Genomic DNA, 11,925 nt, shown 5'->3' with positions numbered 1-11,925 from the left:
TATAATATCATTTGGCCATGACTTTCCATGCTGTATCTTGGTTAAGCCCAACTATTTCTGCCTACTCAATACTCAGTTTATCCTAAATAATAAGGACTGTTGCCAGCATGTAAAAGATATATGCAATGTTGATCTGTCAAACATGGACCCTGGCAAAGCTTTCTGAGACTGTAGACCAGGGCATATGCCTACAAGCATGATTTCTGTTTCCGTGTTGCCAAGAAACTCATGTCTATCTTATTGAGTTTATATGTGGGAAGGGAAAAACGGTCAATAAACATAAAATGCAACAAAAGAAAATGCCAAACTAACTATGACAAGCTTTCTTCATACCACTTCCTTTTGTGGAGACACGGCATCTGTCCACTTAAATTAGAGCAAAATATTGAGAAGATGTTTCCTAATGAGCTGGCAAATAAAGATGCCAAAGGGGTGAGAGCCGAACTCTGGAGAGGATATTAGCTTTTCCCCCTTGATTCAAATTTGGTCTTTATTATTATTATTTTTGCTTCTTCTTTCCATTTCATTTGGCAATGGACTTTTACAAGAAGTAAGCTTTTTAGTGTTCTCCCTTCTGTGAACTCAGACTGAACACAGCCAAAATTAACTTCTCCCTGGGAGGTGAGGAGAGAAGAAAAGGAAACTAATCTTCTGACATTATATCCTTTATTTACAAGGCCCTCACATCATCTGCATATAAGAAAGAAAGAAAAAATGTATCAAGTCGGAATCCACTACCTGGAAAGATTTATCCACTTTACAGTGGCGTTGCCATAAGTAGTTTGATGTCTTATCTACTCCAGATTGTAGTGCTGTAGGAAAAGTAACCTCTTTAGCCCACCACTGAATTCTGTGATTCATCAGCGAAACAACAGGGTTTTGGAGGGTTCAGAGTATTTCCTTTCTAGTCTGACAACACAAAGAAAAAAGGAGTTGTTTCTGAGGAGGGGCCAAAGCGGGGAGGGAGAGATTTGCTGTTCAAAGAATCTATTGAAAACAATGGAATAAATTGACTTTGATGATTTTTAGACATACGCTTTAGAAGATGTGCCTTTAGAAAGCAAAACAAATACTTAACTAGCATTGAGTTAAAATACGAGTAAGTATCTCTTTTGCACTCAGGCACCCAGTAGGGAGAGGTAGGAAATTTTGTAGATTCTGCTGGGATATGTTCTGACTTCCTAAGTGTAACACTTCTGATTTTATAATGAAACTTTTCGTACAGGTTATCTTTCAAATGTAGACAATGTAAGTTTGTTATATTTTTGTTTATGCTGCAGTCAGACATAAAGGTTGTAAATTTGAGTTGATCACAGACCTTGTCTAAAGCACGTGTGCACTTCCATGACACTGTTTATCTTTAGTGTTTGGCCAGATGAGATAACACGGTGGTGTGTCAAACATGTGACATGTGTTATCTAGATCCCATGAACACTTTTGTTGCCGGGACATGTTGACACAGCGCTTTTCAGTAGATGAAGACAACATGATGGCTCCACTTATGCTAAGAACAAGATGAGTGTTGTTATGTTAGTCCTCCCCCATGCCTAACACTATCATTAGCTTGAGCTTGCAGGGTGAAACTGCTCAGATTAATTCCACAATGGAAATATCAAAAAACAAACAAACCTTATTTTGGGTATGAGAAGGATTTAATTTTGTTATTGTGGAACTAGAGAGAAAAAGGTAGCCAGTTCTTTTACACAGAAAACGTGTACCTGCATGGGAACTTGCCTTTGGGTTGTTTTTTTAAAAATGTTCTTTTCCTTTGTTAAGAATAAAAGCACAGTATGTGAGACTGACAGGCTTGAGGACACTTGGAGTGAGAAAAATTAAGTAACACCATTCTTAAGTTCCTTCTTGACCACTAGCACAAATCACATCTGGGCCCTCACTAAACATCACATGCCAAATTCTGTCATGCCCTTGTACCTGATAAAACTACAGTGTTTCAGGTCTGCATCCTTGCTTGGGGGACTCTACAGTCCACTCTGTGCACCCTACTGACATCCCTCGACGTACAAGGAAGTCATAAAGGACAGAATTTAGCTGAATTTTTTGGAGTGCAGGGAGAAATTTCATCTGAAAATAAATAGCTCTTTAAGAGCATGTCTACCTTGTGACATGGAAGACAGCAGAGAAGGGCAGGAATTGGTAGGGATCTGAACTGGAAGTCCATTGAGCCCTGTGTGAAGGTATCAGATTAGGTCTGGAAGTACAACAGCCACAGTTGTGGGATACCAGACAACGCCAAGCCTCTCAGCTCCAAAGGTAGGACTGGAACGGGCTGATTTCTGGATGTAACACTACAGAAACCAGCCTGGGTCCAGCTGCCTCCCAGCCTCTCTCCCGTACAAATGATTTCAGGGGAGGTGAGGATCGCATGACAAATTCAATTAGAGATGAGCCTAAGGGGGAAAGAGGTTGTCAAAACAGATGATTAAAATGAATGCAGTTTGAAGCCAAAGGGAGTAACCAGCATTAAGTCATGCCCGCAAGCAAGGAAAAATAACGTGCTAGGAGCTACAAGGTAAAGTGGACTCATTTGTTTTTTTCATTGTGTTCCTTCAGTTTCTCATTTTCCTCCCTCCCACTCTCCATAATGCTACTGCTTGGCTACACATTAAACATTTTGACGGTCACACAAAATCATCTAACATTTCCATGGCAGTGAAACACTAAAGCATAAACAGTTTATTCCTTGTGAAATTTGTAAGGAAAACAAACATTTTATAAGGCTCCAGTTCCCTCTGCCTTTTCCTCCCCTGCAGCCCCCAAAATTATTGCCAATGTAAAAGACGAGAGAAAATAGACCTTAAGTAAACAGAGTCATGAGTGTTATTTACTATCCACTGGTTATATGCCAAGGAGATATCAACCAAGCAGACATTAGAAAAATATTTATCCAAGCATTAATATATTCTTTACACATGACACATTGCACATCATTATTTAGCTGGGCTGATAACACGGAAGCTTTCCTAACAGCATATTTCTTCCTGTGCTTAGAAGTCTTTAAAGCATTTTTAAGCCTAGCAGTAAATCACAGCCTGGTTTGCAGATATATTCTGTACACACATGCATATTCCACTTCAGCCCTTCTAATCACATGGATGAACATCCATGTCTTTTCTTCCTTGGTACTTGAATGTCATTTTTCTGATTGAAAAAGGAAAAGCAAAACAATCAATGTTTGCCACATCCTAAGTTCCTGCTAAAATTCCCAGCAGCATCCATCTCCACTGCATAACGAGGGGAGTGATCGAGTGAAGCGGATCAGATAATACAAGAACTGAGACAAATCTGAAAAGACTCCTGAACAAATCAAGAAAGCCTTTAAAATGTCTAAAGTACTGTGTCGTTTCAGGGCTGGGAGGTGGTGGGTTTACCCTGGTGATCTGCCAATATGTCTGTGCCCAGGACAAATCCCAAGAATTCTTATTTTTGATCTTATTCTCTTTTTTTTTTTTCCTAAGTTTGCCAGATGAAAATGTTCGGATAGTTCTCATCTGTCCTAGTCAATGAGGTGAACCTCTGCTGTTCAGACTGTTCCTGTGTAATAAATACCAATTCCGAAATACAGGAATTAAAGCAAACCTGATCACATTGACTGGAAATGGCATTAATGAGCACTGAATTAGAGGCATGGATTTCTTAACTGCTTAGTCAGCATAAAAGATGTGGGACCCACTGACCAGAGGACACCATGGACTGAGCTCTGAAGGGGAGGAAGAAGAAGGAGAAGGCATGGATGTGGATGGATTAGAGAACGGGCCTCTAAGTTTCCTTGCATCAGACCTCACACCAACACCCCCAGGACTCTGAGCCCTTGACAATGTTGTTTTCAGCAACAAGCCTAGGGGAAAGACAAAGCTGTGGACACCAGGCCTCCATAACTCAGCACTGATCTGAAGCACTTCTTTGTACTTCTCGATGATGCCATTCATCCAACCCTTTCTCTAAGTATTAACAAAACATTAAAAGACTCCAGATCTTACTATACCTGTTTTATATGGAAAGCTGGAGCCTGGAGAACTTTAGTTCTCCATTTAGTGAAATGGCCAGAGTCGGTGACATTCTCAGGAACAGAAACTGAGTCATGACTCCTCTTGTCCTGTCCAAACTCCCAGGCCCTCATCAAAGAGCCTGGACAGTCTTTGCAGCTACAGATTTGTGCAGCGATCCACAGGGACTCATAAAGGCTAAAGCTGCCTTTAAAAATTACTTCTTAGGCATGCAAAGGCATAAAGTTGAAACTTTCAGAGATAAGTTTTAACTTAGAGCTCCAGCACATGCCTGCCTACTAATCCATCTTTTCAGTGAAAAACATCACAAGGAATTGCAATCATTCTCTTTATAATAGCAAGATCCACAGGCCACTCAGTCCAACGGCATCTCTCTTCCACTTAGTTAGGGATTTGTCATGCTCTCTAACAAAGGATTGACTTAATAATGTTCAAATAATTTATCACACTAAGAAGAGAAATAAAGAAGGGAATTGTTAACACAGTGAGATCTCCCACACACACTTAAAGGTTTGAAAACTGGGTCCCGCGACCTCTCTGTGCTATTGGCTGGTGACACATGTAATCGCTTGCATCTGGGACCTGATGTTCCAGCTCTTGAATCAAAAGGGAAACTTCAAACCCCCAAAATCCCTAAGACTACTGAACTGAGTGAATTGTTCCAATTCGGTTTATGACTGTTGGTTTACCAACTATAGCACACTCCAGCCATATATTTGAAAGAAAGGGAAGGGGAAAAAAAAAGTCTGCACATTATTTCCCAGTGAGATACTCTAGAAGAGATAAGAACATTGCAGAAATAACTGATAAGCTACATCCTGCTGGTGTTTGTTTTTATTTATATTAATGGATTAGCTGAGCTGAATCAAGAATTCTGGGTGAGGAACGTCTCCAAGAGGCATGGGAAGACAGTGCTCATGTGAGTTATGCTCCACTGGCAGAATGGACTGGACATTGCCTATTGGATTAATGGCAAGAGTAAGGCTTGCTTAAGGAAGTGAGGCTTCATCTCATAAATTCATAGATTTCTTTTTAAAGCCAGATGGGATTATTATCCTCGGACTGGTCTCCTGTGTGGCAAAGATTTTCAGCAGCACCTGCCTCAAGCCCATGATTGAGTTGTAACACCTCTCTTAGGACTGTAAGCAGTCTGGATTGCGATATTCCAAATGACAGAGACTGCCCCTTCTCCCAGAAAATTTCTTCCATTTCAATGCAACATTAATAGTCTAGCAAGATTTGTAACTTGAATTACAGGTGGCAATAACAATATTCCAGCGTGGTTTATTTAGTTTGTTTAGAAAGTCTACTACCATGTGTTTTGCTAGTATCTTTCACATGCTTAAGCTGACACCAGGTAATTCTGTTTCCTACATACCTCTGGGATATACATCTCTAGCCTAACTGGTGGAAAATTGGTTGTTGATGCTCAGGAAATAACCGATTTTCCATCTATTATAATGTGGCCTTACTGAAAGTATATGCTGCTGATATACAAACCACTGATTACAGTTTTTAGTTAACAAATGGGTTTTGTCAATTGCCCCAGGCACTGCCTAACAAAGTTGTGCTTAACGGCTAAGAAGACCGATTTCTTTGGGGATATTGCTTAAATGGAGCCCAGACCTAGCACACACAACAGTTGCTATTCATCAGGCACTGGGAAAAAAAAAGCCTGGCAGCAAGCCAGAAATGTAAAGCAGCCCTATAAGCTGGCAGAGTAGTTTATAATTACTGCTATTAAAATATGCACACATGCACATATATATATATATGCATACACACACGTGAGATTTGCTGAGATATAAAATGCCGATGCTAACTTCAGGGCAATATTTCTATGATGATTTCATTCCATGATTAAGTATTTCGGAAGGAAGATACAAGATATTAACTAAAGCAGAGGATAAATACCTTCTTAATTAGCTGATGAAATACTATTTGCATGGAAGTGAATTCTTTTTAATAACTGCTGAATGTGCCTGGGGCAATGTTTCAGCACATCCTCAGCTTTTCCCTTCTGTCATCCTCAGGGAACTCTAAATAAATGTTTAGAGACTAATTCTGATCTTGCTCACTGTTTTTCTGAATTCATTTCACTTTGGTGAAATTACTCTAGTCTGAGAAATCAGAACGAGAAATCAGAAGGGGAAATCAGGCCAGCTGATTTTGCTGCTTCTTCTTCCCCTTTCTCCTCCATAGCAGAATGAAAAGGACCACTCAGACCAACGAAGGGATGAGATATCCTAGGTCTGAACACAAAAGGGAACAAGAGAGATGCTACTGAATGGGTGGGCTTCACTATCCTGATGCTATTATCATGTAAATCTTCTTTTGGGCCTGTTTGCTCACCCTCTTAGTTTTCTGATTCCATTAGATATTCCCTGCTTAGACATATGCCAGTCCAGAAATTTTGAAGAAGGATATTCCTGCAGCTATGGAATTGCCAGTGGCTGAGAGATATCCTTGTTTGTTTGGTTTTGCTTTGTTTTGGTTTTGGTAGCATCTTTGCCTCATTTAACAGCCTGCAAGCAGTGCTAGCTTAATATGCAGATGCTGAATATTTTACTTTTAACATCGATGATCAACATGTGGTCCCAGGTCATCTCTTTTCATCACACTACTCAAACTCTGCTCTGAAGTTGGGATTATTAGTTTCCTTGTGGCGTCTTCTATGTCATTTAGCACAAAGGAATCCAAGCATTTCATAAATGATGATGATGATGGGTTTATTTTCACAGCCTACTGGTGAGGAGTTAGTTTGGCTGGTGTCACTGCTGCTTTACGGATGGGTAATGTATGCACAGTTGTATTAACATGCACATTTCTCCCAAGCCTGAGAAATTCAAATGGCTTGTGATTTGATTTTTCAGCTGATAGTGCATCCTGGCTCATTGGATATGTCTGACTACCCTTACCACAGGTAAAACTGTGAAAGCTCAGGAATTCCATAAACCTAAGCTTTGCAAAGCCAGGATTCATCTAAATAACCCCTTATGAGACACTGATTTAAAGATATGCCCAGAGTCAGATCACAACACGGTAGCATGTTCTGCCTCCTCCAGAACCACTGGCTGAGCTTCTGGCTGCACTCTCCTCATCCCCTTCTCACATTTGCACCTCAGTCTTACAAGACCTCTGTATCAGCATGGCCAAAATAGGCAGCTCTAAGACTGTAGAGAAGACAATTGATGCCTGCTTTACAGGTGGCATCTACTGGTTTCCTGGAGCCTCCTAGGGAGTACTGGTTGTGGTCTAGGTTCCCATACTATGGAAATCCCACTCTGAATCTCTGACCTCATGAATATTTTAGAGTTTGCTCTCTCTTTCACTACTTCTTCCTTCTAATGCAAGTGGTGCCTGGCACCGTGTAGGGAACAAAACTGTAGTTTTGGAGGGTTTTTTGACCTTCCCAGTTAGGGCTTTGCTGGCAGCAGAGGCAGATGTGTCCAGAAGATAACTTATTTCAATCTGCAGAGTGAGACTTTCCTGTGCACTAAAAAAAGGACTAGAGTTTAGTGTTGGGAGCATCATGCATGTAATCATCTGAGACAGTAAAGACTGTCATAAAAACGGGCTGAATTAACTTTTTCAGGTGCATTTGGCTTCATTATTAAACAGCTAACAAAAGAAATACAGAGACCGGATTATCTGGATGGGACAGATTTCAGCCATCTGAACAAAAGCCAGACCAGCCAGCTCCGCAAGTTGTCATCTCAGCAGAGCACATTACTAAAGGCAGTTTTCTCCTGGGACCCGAGGTCCCTGCTGACAGCTGAGGAATGGGAAAAGCCAGGTATTACAGGCCCTGTTCTAAGCTCTTATATGAGTGAGGTGTTGGAAGTGTTCTCTTCTCTCCGTTCTTTCCAGAGATCTCCATTTCCCTCATTCTGTTCACCCTGACAGAAATTCAGAACTAAAAAGGAACTGGAAATGTCAAATTAGGTATTTCTTTCACCATGCTGTAACTAGAAAGGGGAAGCTTTAGGGGGAGGGAGGAGATGGCAGAGGTATTCACAGGCCATAATGTGCCAGCTCCAAACAATGGCCCCCAAGTTTATGCTCTTCAGATTTTTTGAGATGAATATTTGTGGGTTTTACACAAACAAAATAATGTACTTTTCCCCTCTACACACATTCTGAGGATTTTTTCTTGTTTCCTTTTAGTGCAATAGGTCAATGTTGGCACCCAACTTACTAGATTTCAACCCAAAGTTCACCTACGTTACAAACAAGTGAAAACAGGGTTTTATAATGACAAGGTCTGGCCCACTCTAATAATACAGCTGTGTTCCTCCCCCTGTACTAACCACAAAGCAGGTAAAAGACTGTCTTCCTCAAACAATATTGAAGGCACAAACACAACTTCAGGCTCACCATGCAGACCAAGACAGAATTCACAGCTGCCTCCTCATTTTAAAAATCTCCTCACTGCAGGCATCAAAGCCTCAAGGCCAAATTTTCCCTGCATGCTTCTACCCTGGCACCAATATGCTCCCAGTGCTGCAGAAAGCACAGACTCTCTCACCAAGCAAACCTCTTCTACAGCCCAAGTTACACAGGTCAGCCTCTTTACTGGGTTACCAAACCTATTCTGGTTGTCTGTTCTGCTTTATTGCATAGGCAATTTACTTTCAAAGGTCCAACATTTTCCTTTGGCTTCTTATTTAATTTTCCAAAGCATTTTCACCATGCTATCAGGAGAAACTTCCTACTGAACCCACCCGTTTTCCCTCTCTGTTGCTGCATTCCTACCTGTCGGGGATGGACAGGTGCTTTCAGACACACTACAGACCCACAAAGAGCAGGAAATCTTCCATCCAGACAAGGATGAAAATAGTTACCTGCCCTGGCATTTGACCCCAACTCCAGAGTAACACATGATTTTGGGAGGGGGACCCTCCATACTGGGTTTTTAACGAGTGCCATCTAAGGCAGGACCTTAGACTGATGTCACACGTGGATGACAACACAGTGCTTCTCAGGAAACATCTAATATAGCCTGTAAGGGGGGGATATTATTTTTTTGTGTGATTTGTTTTTAAAGTGTGGGGGAAGTGAAGGGGGAGAAGGCAGGGAGTTCTATTCAGAAGTAGAGAGTTCAACCAATGATTTCTACAAAGAAAAATGCTATTCTTTTTATGCCAGCACCTTTTAGTTGTAGAACTTAAAAGAGTTTAGGGTTCTTTGTTAACCACTTGGACTGATGCCTGACAGTTGTTTTCATTTATCCTCGACATTTTCAACTGCTCCCATTGAAGCGAGATAAAGTAGCAGAAAGAAAAATAAACGGACTTTCTTTTTCCCCTCTTTCCCTAGCCGCTTGGGTCACTGTTCTGTCTTGTTTTATGGAGATCTGAACGGGTGCTGTACAAGCTGGCTGAGCAGCCGTGGAGGGAGAGGCAGGAAGGACAGCCTGCGGTTGTGGTGAGGGGCTCGCAGCACTCGGGTGTATCTCCCAGCTCTGCTACAGCCTTCCTGCGCTGTCTTTGCCAAGTCACTTCACCTCTCCATGCCTCAGTTCCTCATCCGAGAAAGAAGATATTGCTCCTTTTTTCTCATCTGGTACCAGCTTTGTTCCGATAGACTGGAAGATTTTTCAGGCCAAGGTAATTTCTTACTACCTGTTTCTTGCCCTGCCTAAAACAATGGGGCTTTGGTCTGGGCGAACATTTAGTTAACAGAAAAATTTAGCTAATTACAAGAGTACTTGTCCAGATCTGCATGTCCTCTGGGTTTGCGTTAGCTTCCTCATGGCCAGAGCTGTTGGAACAGTTTTAATCACTCTGTGAACATACTTGACAGCTTTGAATCAAACCCAAACCCAAATTGAAAACTGATTTGAATTGTTATTTCTTTTCAAACCCAGAACTGAACCTACACTCATACTTTGAAGACTATGTGGGACTCAAAAAAACCCAACCAACAGAGCAAAACTTTCTTTGTAGCTAGACCAGAACTCAACTAAAAAAAATGACTAGTTTGAGTCTATAACAGATTTACTTCCTTGATGATTTCAGTTCCCTGTTATTCATCATGTCATGCTAGCTGAAGTTATTAGGAAATCCACCATTATTTGTGGAAAAATTAATAATTCCTGAAAGCTTTACAGACTTTGGCATAAATGGTTACTTGGTAGAAACTTGTTACGAAATTTCATGATCACTTGTAGTCAGTCTTCCATTTAGAAACCTTTGGTCAACTAATTAGGGAGAAAACATAACTAATAAATTACCAAGAAACAACCTGTAGGTGGCAACCATTTCCCTGAAACCACCAAAAGAGATAAAAATAACAAAGGTCAGTCTGACAGAAATGGTTCTTGGATCTGATTTTCCAGCTCAGTTCTGGCTGCCGATGTGCCTAAGTTACTGTGCTTGGGCTTGAGCTCCTCCCAGTTTTGGTTAAAATAGAGGTAAAGAGGCGCTTGGGATGTTGTGTTCCAGACAGTGAGGTGAGCAGCGACAATAAGGCCCAGACATGGAGCCAAAACAGTACTGAGGAAGAGTCATCCCAATGTCTTGCCATATCTCGAGAGATACGCGTTTGCGCCTTGCTCTGGATTGCTGGGAAAAGCTGTCCCCCATAAACAGAGGTGTGTGAGATATCAGGTCATTCCTGCTGGAGAGCCAGAGGCAGCCCAGTATAAATGCTAGTCGTGCCTTGTTTATAGCTAGCCAGGGAGACTGGTACACCTTAATCGTGCTGGCTAGAAGCAGTCGGAATTTCTTCCCCCAATTCAGTTACGTTTTTTGACCGAGTCTTATGATCCAGCACTAACTATACACTATGTTTTATCTTCTGGTTTTCTTAGTTTGACTTTGAAATGAAAAGCCCTGCAAAAAAAAGAAGAATCCAAACATTTTACTTTGATTTTCATGAGGTGTTGGTGTTACTTACCAGTCAGTCTTGTGTATTTAGGTACAGTTTCTTTATGGACTTTGATCTCTGCAACTGCAGACAGCCACTGTCAGAAGCCAAAATCATTACAGATTATCTCACATACGAGACAGGCGTGCACGCGACTGTGCTCTTCTTGGAAACCTTCTGCCTGCTGCTGTTTTCATAATCATAAAATCGAGGCCGTGTTGAGTGAACAGCACAGCCTTGTTTTTGACTGGACAAAGAGTAAAGAAGAGAGAAGAAACAGACCTGGGAAAAGCCCAGGTATGCCAAATGCCTGCAATTACTTGCCTCTGCCCTTCCTTTCGCCATCTGTGAACAAGTAGTGACGAGTGACTGCAACGACTGGAGTTATTACTCTACAGCTCAGATGAATTAATTCTATTTTAGCTGGAAAAAATGTTCCCAAACATTAAGGGCTAGGCCAGCAAAATTAAGCAAAAGCAGGAAAAGAGGAAAGAGGGGGAAACAGCCATTGCTCCAAAAACCCTCATATCTTCTTCATTCTTACTCTCACCCTTCCAGGGAACAACTTCAGTCCCAGCCCTATCCGAGCCTTTTGCAGCCACCAGAACAAGTGTCTGGCTGATGTCAGGAGCAGTGAAGCAGATGTGTTCCTGTGCAGATTATCCCTGTGTAATATTTGAGATTTGTTCCCCTACATGGGGCTGTAAAACACATTGCCCACCACATAGCAGGTAAAAAGAAGGAGCAGCCTTCATTTCTACAGGAGATGCTTACAGGACTGCCCTTTGTGAGCACTGTGATATGTCTAACTTTGCCATGCCAGAAAAGATGCACAGAGTGCATCTGTGCATGATATGACAACCCCAGTTCGTGTTGCCTTTCCACTGCTGAAGAAAGAGAAGTCTGAAACCAAAGATGAACCCCTGCTCAGATGTTGTTCATAGCTCAGATGGAAAAACAATCAGACAAGATTTGAGACACTCTCTTTGGGACACAGGAAGGTTTCTAGAAGCAGTAACAGCTGTCTGCC

The sequence above is a fragment of the Nyctibius grandis genome, chromosome 8 (genome assembly GCF_013368605.1).
Source record: "Nyctibius grandis isolate bNycGra1 chromosome 8, bNycGra1.pri, whole genome shotgun sequence".
Lineage (NCBI taxonomy): Eukaryota > Metazoa > Chordata > Aves > Nyctibiiformes > Nyctibiidae > Nyctibius > Nyctibius grandis.
Note: the sequence above shows the minus strand (reverse complement) of the source record.